Here is a 9,203-nt window from a genome sequence, read left to right as displayed (position 1 = left end):
AGTGTATATGATATGCTGCTTTGTTCCCTATATTTGCACTGGTGGCGAACTTTGATGCCCAGTGGATGTAATATGTGTAATAGCCGTGATAGCCTAGCGTTAGTTGCTTGCTTATTTATTTCCTTGTTGTCTTGTTTATTTGTTTGCTTGTAGTCATTGCAGTTCTTTTTCCGCGGTTAGCTAGTGGCTGCAATAACCTGTTTTTTAAAACTAGGCCACAATAACCATGGGCTAATATTTAATGTAGTGACACTGGGCCTCCTACTGGCCGTAGAAACAGTGGTCCTTCTACAGGTCATAGAAACAATGGGCCTTCTACGGGCCGTAGAAAAAATGGGCCTTCTGCGAGCCGTATTATCAATGGGCCTTATACGGACCGTATAATCGATTGGCCAAACATGGGCCAAATAGACCGCATTATGGCCATAAACAGGCTAGAGTTGGAATCGTCCGTTCATGGGCCGACCATAACGGGCCATCGTTAATAGGCCGTAGACGCTATGAAATCAGCCCAACGTATTAACGGACCACAAACGGGCCAACTGTAACCACGGGCTGAATTTGGCCCACAAGAAGAAAATGACAGTAACGGACCATAAGTAAACGAATGCTGGAAATGATCCCAAGAATAAATGGACCCTGAGAAGGCCGAAAGATAACATGGGCTGGAAACGGCCCAACGGAATAACGGGTCGTTAATGGGTATAAAGTGATACACTGTTCATTATAGGCCAGTTTCACCACGGGCCGTTAATGGGTGCAAAGTGATACACTGTTCATTACGGGCCAGTTTCACCACGGGCCGTTAGTAGGCCAAGAGTTACATAGGGCCTCATATGGGACGAAGACGTCATGGGCCATACATGGGCCAGAAGTGAAAATGGGCTGGAATCATATTGGATGGCCCAGATGACGCTACTGGGCCTAATTCGGATAGGGCGTAACGGGCCTTGGGTTAGCGGGCTGTAAATGGGCTATATTCGAACAGGACGTTAACAGGCTTTCCATGGGCCGGCCCGCTAGCTTTTGACCAAGTCAAACGGGTCGGCCTTTTCACAGGAATGGGCCTCTGTTGGGCCATGCCATGTGTCGATGTATCATAGGCGCCTACCTGACCCACTGACGAGCTGACACGTGTTTCGTCCGGCCAATAAGAATTTTACACGTGGAAATTTCCCATTGGTCGGGGCTGTTAACGGGTTATCAGATCCAAAACCCGACCCGATAGCTTAACGGCGTTTCGTTACGGTGGATGCCACGTGTCGGTCATCCTTGACGAAAGCACTTCTGTGACGCACGATTTATCGTCATGGAAGTGGACACTTCCGTGATGATAATTTTGGTAATGTCATGGAACACTTCTACGACAGCACAGGTATGACTATCTTGATTCTGTCATAAATTTTTCATAGATGTACATGCATGACAAAAAACGCGACCTACTGTGACAAACACGTACCATCACGGAAGTGTATTTTTTTGTAGTGGATGCAGGCAACCAAACAAGTTGCATATGGCGTATTAGGGCCTATTTTTCCTCAACCAGGCTGGGTTGAGAAGGGTATGCAATGTGACTACTGTTCCAAACTGGAACCAAACACGCCCCAAGTGATTGCCGACGTCCCTGCGAGCCTTCGTGTCCCGACGACTGCGGAATGTAGTACTCCAAAAGAGTAGTGTGTGTATACTCTTTTGTTCTCAAAAATAATACTCCCTCATTCTCAAATAAAAAATGGACACCGTCCATTTGAATAATCCTCTGTACCCTTTCTTCTTGCAGCCTTTAGACCTTCAAGGCATCCAAGAAGTTCACTCATAAAATCAAAAAAGGCTTTCGCCTCGTTTTATATATAAAACAAACCACCATAAGCACAACCAAGTTCCAGCAAGGTCACGTCAACCTGATCGTCGTTGCAGGTCACGTCAACCTGATTGGAAGGTTCCGGGGGAAACCCTAGATCTGGATCTACTGGATCGGATGATGGCGACGTTTTGATGTCGTTTTCCCTCCTGGGGGCATCGTTTTGGAGCAAGTGTTGGCTGGAGGGGACAAGAGGAGGAGCGGCGTGGTATCTGACACGTCGACAACGGCAGGCCTCAGTGACATGGAGCAGTGGGGTCTTGCCGGTGGGCGTATGATGATGGACAAGCGCAGGATGGTGGCGTTGTCTGGCGTCGTGGTGGCGTCGACGGCAGCTAGACCGGGCAAGGTACATGTAGTAGTACAACACTAAAGATGGGTTGGTGGCAGGTGGCTGCGGCGGCCTCATACCCGGCAAGCGTCCAGGTTGAGGAGTGCGCCAGACTGGTGGGTGCCCCATACCCGACAGGCGTCCTGGTTGGGACCACAGGTCTTAGATGTTAGGTTTGGATGCGAGGTCTGTTTGGTATTAGGCCCAGACTATCAGCATCCCTTCATCAACTGGATAGGAGTAGCGACAAATGTTGCCTAGACGGTGGCTTTATTCTTACTTTTGTATGACTTTGTAAAGTCTGTGTGAATAATTAATAAAGTGGCTGCATGCATCATCCAGATGCAGAAGCCGGGGGTCCTCCTCCATTTCTAAAAAAAAGTTCCAGCAAGGTAACAAACGCTACACACATCACACCCAAGTACACAAATAAGAGGTAGCACAAAAAAAGGGTTCTGCTGATGGCACCAGCTGAACAAGCACAAAATAACAAAGAAGGTATAGGCCACAAGGGGTCTCTAGAGAGCTAGTCCGGGCCGGTAATGGCGGAGGGAAAGGAGGCGCCAAACAGAGAGCCAAGGATCTGAGACCTGCAGTGAGAGAATCGATAGCGCCACGCTCCTGTCCCCGGCTAAGTGACTTCCATAGCTGCAAGAAACCACATAGTTTGTTAATAGCATCAGTAGTCCGCCGCAAGGGAGATCACTTGATGACAAGTTTGTTATGTATCATCCACAACGTCCACGCGAGAATCCCAATCCCAAGCCACCTAATGTGGTGGGAGCCCACCGAGAAAGCTTGTAATTCCTCGTAGAGATTGGGGAAGTTTGTGTGGAACCACCCACCACCCACAACTTCCCTGAAGCAACTCCAAAGGAATTGAGCCATAACACAAGAGAAGAAAATATGGTTGGATTCCTCGTCCGTTTCGCACAAAGGGAAAATTCCATCCCCGGGGCCATTGTGTTTTAGTGCCTCCACCTTTGAAGGGACTTGGCCGCGAATCCACTACCATAGGAATATCCTAATCTTTAACGACAGCCTAACCTACCAAAGCAGGGCAAGAGGCTCCGGGCTAGGGGCAGCCACAATGGCTTGGTAGAGCGACCTAGTAGAAAATTAGCTGCTCCACTCAAGGCGCCAGGAGACGTGGTCCGGTTCTAAGCTGGGAGTGTGTAGAGCAACACAATCCAACATATCTTCCCAGACCGCCTGCTCGGGAGGGCCGAAGGCATGCCAGAAAATGATGCTCCCTAGATCAATAAGGGCAGCCTCGAAAGAGATTCGAGGGGCTACACATATGGAGAATGACTCCAAAAATCGGGAGGCAAAGGGTTGCTCACCCGCCCACCGATCGAGCCAAAAGAGGGTTGATGACCCAGACCCCACCGAGATCGAGGACCCAATACGGAGGATGGGGAGTAGCTGGATGATAGATTGCCAGAACTGGGACCCTTCGGCGCGTTGGCAGAACGCAAGAGGCCGGCCCCTCAGATATTTGGCCTTGATAATATCTAACCATAGCCCGCCATCGTTATTTGCAATGCGCCACAACCATTTCTTTAGCAGCACGATATTCATACACTTGGACGGCATCATCCCCAGATCACCCTGGTCTTTAGGTCAACAAATGTCAGTACATCGGACCATGTGATATTTTTGTTTATCTCCCTCACCATCCCAAAAGAATCTGGACTAAAATTTTGCAATCTCACGTGTAAAAGGATCGTCAACATGCTCATGTCTGGCGCAATGGAGACCTGGTATGACGGTCACGTAATATGTCGTTTAATTTTTTTTCGATAAAGGATGTATTTTATTAGCTTAAAATGAAGCATCAAGAGGATACAAACACAATAAACCCACACCCGGCCTCTGCATAGCTAGGATGCACACAACCAATAAAAACACACGCACACAAATAAAACGCCAGCAAAATAGCAAAGTATATGAGACCAAAGCTATGTGTAGGCGAGGAAAAATGACAAAGCTATCAGATCCATGATCGGCAAACTACAACAATGACCATATTCGCACCAACCATCTCATGACACCAAACGAACAACGAGATTCTTCAACAGCAACGCCTTTAAGAAGGGAGCGATGCTCATCATCGCCGTCACCGGATCCAAACATCCAAGGTCAGATCTAAGTTTTCACCCTGAAGAAACAGTCCAAGCATATCCGAGCAATGCCTTCAACAAGGTAACGACATAAAAATATCGCCATTGTCAGGTTTAACCAACTCGGGTCAGACCTAAGTTTTCACGCCGGAGCTCGAGCCTGGGTGCTCGAGTGGCACCCCCATCAACGTCCCTTATGTGTTGTCACCACCACTTTCTCGCGACCCCGGCTACATGCGCGTTCGCCGCCGCTGTACAACAATCCCTCTGCGTCAAGTCGTTGTCGATAGTTTGCATCTCACAACTGAAGTCAAGTACCGGGTCTGAAGAGAGGAACTCTCATGAAGACCTTTCGGTAGTCACCACAATCTGCGGCGAGGCTACCATCGCAGGCCGGAGTTGTCACCACAAGGACCAACCACCTAGGATGGAGCACCCATTGCTGATTATCACTTCGCCGGAGAGAGCTCAGCCCATACCCGTCACGTAGCCACCGCAAGATCAAGAGCACACAACTAGCCGCCAAATCAGCACCATGCCTCCCGACCGATAGATCTTGAAGGACGGAGTCCACCACAAGGACCAGCAGGGCCGCCATGCAGAACACCTCATTGGGATTCCCTTTTACGCTCATTGATAAGGATGGCAATTTTACTCACGGGTATGGGTACCCGTGGGTATCGTACTCGCATGGGCAGGGTATGGGCACACTTTTATACCCATGGGTAGTACTCATACCCTGCCCGTTAAGTCATGGGCAGGGTATGGGTATAGCCTTGTACCCGCAGGTATACCCATACCCTACCCGTTTGTGAACTAATGTTAATTTGTCATCAATTAGTCATTAATTTGTTATGTGACTCGTCTACTCCTATTGACTTAAAAGTATGTTGTGGTTTCTAAATTTTGATATTGGTCATTTACTCATCTACCTGTTGTTGAGCTGAGATAAAAAATTGTCAAATGTGCTATCAATGACCCTGATTAAGGATGGCAATTTTACCCACGGGTATGGGTACCCGTGAGTATCGTGCTCGCATGGGCAGGGTATGGGCACACTTTTATACCCATGGGTAGTACCCATACCCTACCTATTAAGTCATGGGCAGGGTACGGGTATAGCCTTGTACCCGCGGGTATACCCATACCCTACCCGTTTGTGAACTAATGTTAATTTGTCATCAATTAGTCATTAATTATCTCAGCTCTACCCTGCCCATACCCTACCTATTACCATCCTTATCCCTGATGCCACGCCACAATTTGGAGGAGCAGGATTGTCACCCAACCGGAGGAGGAGATGACTGGATATGGCTTCGCCAGGCTAGATCAGAGGCTCCACATCCACGCTGCCCATGGCAGTCAAACCAAGGGATTACCCCGTCCAGCCCGGCCCAGTTGCCGCAGACAACCTGCACGCCAGTACGAGCTTGCGCGGCGGCCGCTGCCAGGGCCGCTCGGTGTGGGTAAGCCGGCACAGCAATCCATAGCTTTGATGTGCAGACTCAATCATCACGCGTCTGCGACCTAGAAGGAGCAGGCCCCGCCGCCACCGCGCTCACCGGCAACGGTGGCGGCAAGGAGTGGAAGACGAGGGTAGACCGGCGGCGAGGATGGGGACGCCCCGGTGCCGCCCAGGAGCGACACGGGAGCGAGATCCTATTTTCTCGGCCGAACCGTTTCCCCCCTTTAAATATGTCGTTTAATTATCTGTTTCTTTCCTAGTAGTATGATCTAAAGATTGATCTGTGGCGAAAAATCAAAAGGACAAGGGTGCCGACCTAGTATGCGCAAATCCAGTCGCCTGGTTAGGGCTGGAATTCCAGCCAAGTCGAGCCAGCTCGGCTCGACTCACTAGAGCTCGTTTCATTAACGAGCTAGCTCAACTCGACTCGTTATTATTAACGAGCTCAAATCCAAGATTGGCTCGACTCGTATAACTCGCGAGCTGGCTCGTTTAGCTTGTTAAGCCCATTAAAGATATGAACATAAAACCCTCAAACATTATAAAAATTATATGTATATATTAAACATATATATCACTAAACAATAGTAATTTTCTTGTAACGCATGAGTCTCCTAGGCGGTTGGGCCTTCAACGGCTAGGCCTTGTGTTGTGCGCCTGGGACATAGGGTGCTGAGTGGCTGATTTTTTATATATTGGGAGTGGCTGATCTTTTGTACCGAGCCTAACGAGTTACACGAGTACTCGTGAGATTGGCTCGTTTAACTTGGTCTACAAACGATCTTAAACTAAAGCTCGACTCGACTCGTTATTCTTCGAGTTCGAATCGATTCGAGCCGAGTCACGAGCTACTCGTTTAGCTCACGAGCTTTGAGCTTTTTTTCCAGCCCTACGCCTGGTAGTTCCAGAAATTCTAGGCCGGGTATCTTACTAGTGCAAAGCAAAAAAAATAGGCGTTGACACTTGGCTCCATAAACCATGTTCAGGTCCAACATCTCATCCATAAGAAGCTCAACAGGTAAACAGTTTATGCCGAAATAATAGTTGAAGTAAAGCTCCATCGGAAAGAATTAATGGACTCAAACAGGGCACACCAGCCTGATGTGCGTTACCGATATAACGAAACATAGCAATGTTCTAAGTTCAACGAGCTACAAACTGTATTACCGAGTCGCACCAAACAACCAACAAAGCCAAGTTCCAGCACATCACCGAAATATCAAAATTGAGAAACTAAGTGTAGCGATAAAAGCCAACAAAGGGCCACCATTATAGACTCAACGGAGAAACACAAAAGGATTTTAGACAAACATCATGCCAGAGGACACATCTTAGGCGTCACCAGTGATGTAAGCTACCCATGCTTTTGGTTCTAGAAACTGAAACCTAAAAAACAACATGACAATAAACAATAAGTTTGGCATGAGGATGACCTCAATTTGTATAGATAGATAGGAGAATATCATGCCGCTTGACCAAATTTCTTTTATTTTAACCAAAAAGTATCCTTGACCAATTGTTTTTGTAAACATAGAGTTTACCCTTGTGAGTGCAAGATATATATGACCATTCAGATACCTCATAAACTGAAGAGGGATTTCAGACTGACAACAGGCTGGAAACAACAGTAAAACTGAAAACAAAGAGGCAAAGGCAGTCCTCCTTGCCCTTGCTGAATATATGCCAAGTGTAATCTACCAACTAGGAGCACAGATAAAGTTAATTCCAAAACAAGAGCTTTTGATATCTTCATTAATAATGAACAGTAAAAAAGTAGGGAACCAATCCCAAATAACTCTGCATGGATGATACCGATTATTTACACGCATGAACGGCAACATGTGGTTACCATTGTATTTGCTACCACTAGAACTTAGCAGCAATTCTCAACTTCACCAGCATGCAGTAACTACAACATACACAGGTTGTAAAGGGTTTCATAATGAATGATATGGATACAAATGGGTACTAAATGTTCTCTAGTTAATGTGCAAGTTCATCAAACATGTTCGTAGAGTAGAAAAATTGGAGAAACATATGGACGATGATGCATGACAAAGGTAACTTGCGATGTGAGCGAGAACATTTTTCATCGATGCTGTTTTTTCTTATAATCTACACCAAATGTACTCAAGATATTCAAGATTTTGCAAATTACCACACCAATCTTTCTACATTCAATGTTCACAACCTCCAGGTGGGAGCAAACAAATGATTGTTCAACTGTTTCTGGGGTTGTTGTTGCTCCTACGAGGTTCTGTGTGAGATACTGAGAACATTTAGTAAGATCAATTGAACACACATGATATTTCCTTTAATAACACATCGACATCTTTATATATACATGATATACCTTAGTGTCATAAAGGTGAAGAGTGAGCCTCTCAAGAAGTGGACAGTGTAGAAGAATGCATACTAGATCAATAGCCGTGAACCACTCATTGAGGAGCAGAGTCTTTAATGTGCCAAAGGCAAAGAGGGGGCACCATTCTAAATCCCATCGGTAGATAAACTAGAAAAATTACAAGTGAGAAAAAGGAGAAGTCAAAGCTAACTTAAGTTAGTAGGAAGGTTGATACTATTAATTTGGAAAGTGTAACGACGGACACACAAGAGGTTAATATTTTCTTCTCTTTTTTATACTTAATTAATATTTTGTTTTCTCCTAAAAACAAAACAGGTTTATTTCCCGGTTATTTGTAAGTTACCCGGAAAATAAATTGGCATTAGAGCAACTCCAATAGCTCTTGCATCCCTACAAAAAGTACCGTCGACGGGACCAAGTTGAGATAAAAAACAACCCTTCAACAGCTCCTGTAAACTCGATTTTCTTTTTACAAAATACCATATGATCACCTCTTCCGTCTTGCAAGTTTACGAGAAGAAAGCCCACCCGTATAATTTTGGCGGGCGGACAACCGTCTGAAACTTCACAACAGGAGACTCTTGCGTCGCGTCGGGTCGCCGACACCATGCCGTCAGGCGCCGCCATGTCGGGCTGCCACCACCATGCCATTGCCGGGCACCGCCACGCTAGATCACCAACATTTCTAGGTTAGTTTCATGAAAAATTAACTGGCTTTGTTTCATGAAAAGTTGTCAACGGAATTAACTGGCTCAGGGCCACGCTCATTTCGTAAAAGTGGTTTTATGGGAAGTTTCTTAGGGGGCGGAGGGGGGGGGGTATTGGAGTTGCTCTTAGTGGATTCCCCCTCTCTCGTCTCCCGACAGCCCTCCACCATTGTTGATCTGCCTTCCACTATCGACCCAACCGCCGTTCCACATCACCTGCGGCTGGCATCATTAGCACACCACCCCGCCTTTTCAGGCTCGGGGCCCCTCCCTATCGTTTCTCAATCATACGTTGCCAACTCACCTGTAAAAAGTTGCTTGTATGTGTACCAAAGATCCTAAACTCCTATC

The sequence above is a fragment of the Triticum dicoccoides genome, chromosome 6A (assembly GCF_002162155.2).
Source record: "Triticum dicoccoides isolate Atlit2015 ecotype Zavitan chromosome 6A, WEW_v2.0, whole genome shotgun sequence".
In the NCBI taxonomy this organism is placed as follows: domain Eukaryota; kingdom Viridiplantae; phylum Streptophyta; class Magnoliopsida; order Poales; family Poaceae; genus Triticum; species Triticum dicoccoides.
Note: the sequence above shows the minus strand (reverse complement) of the source record.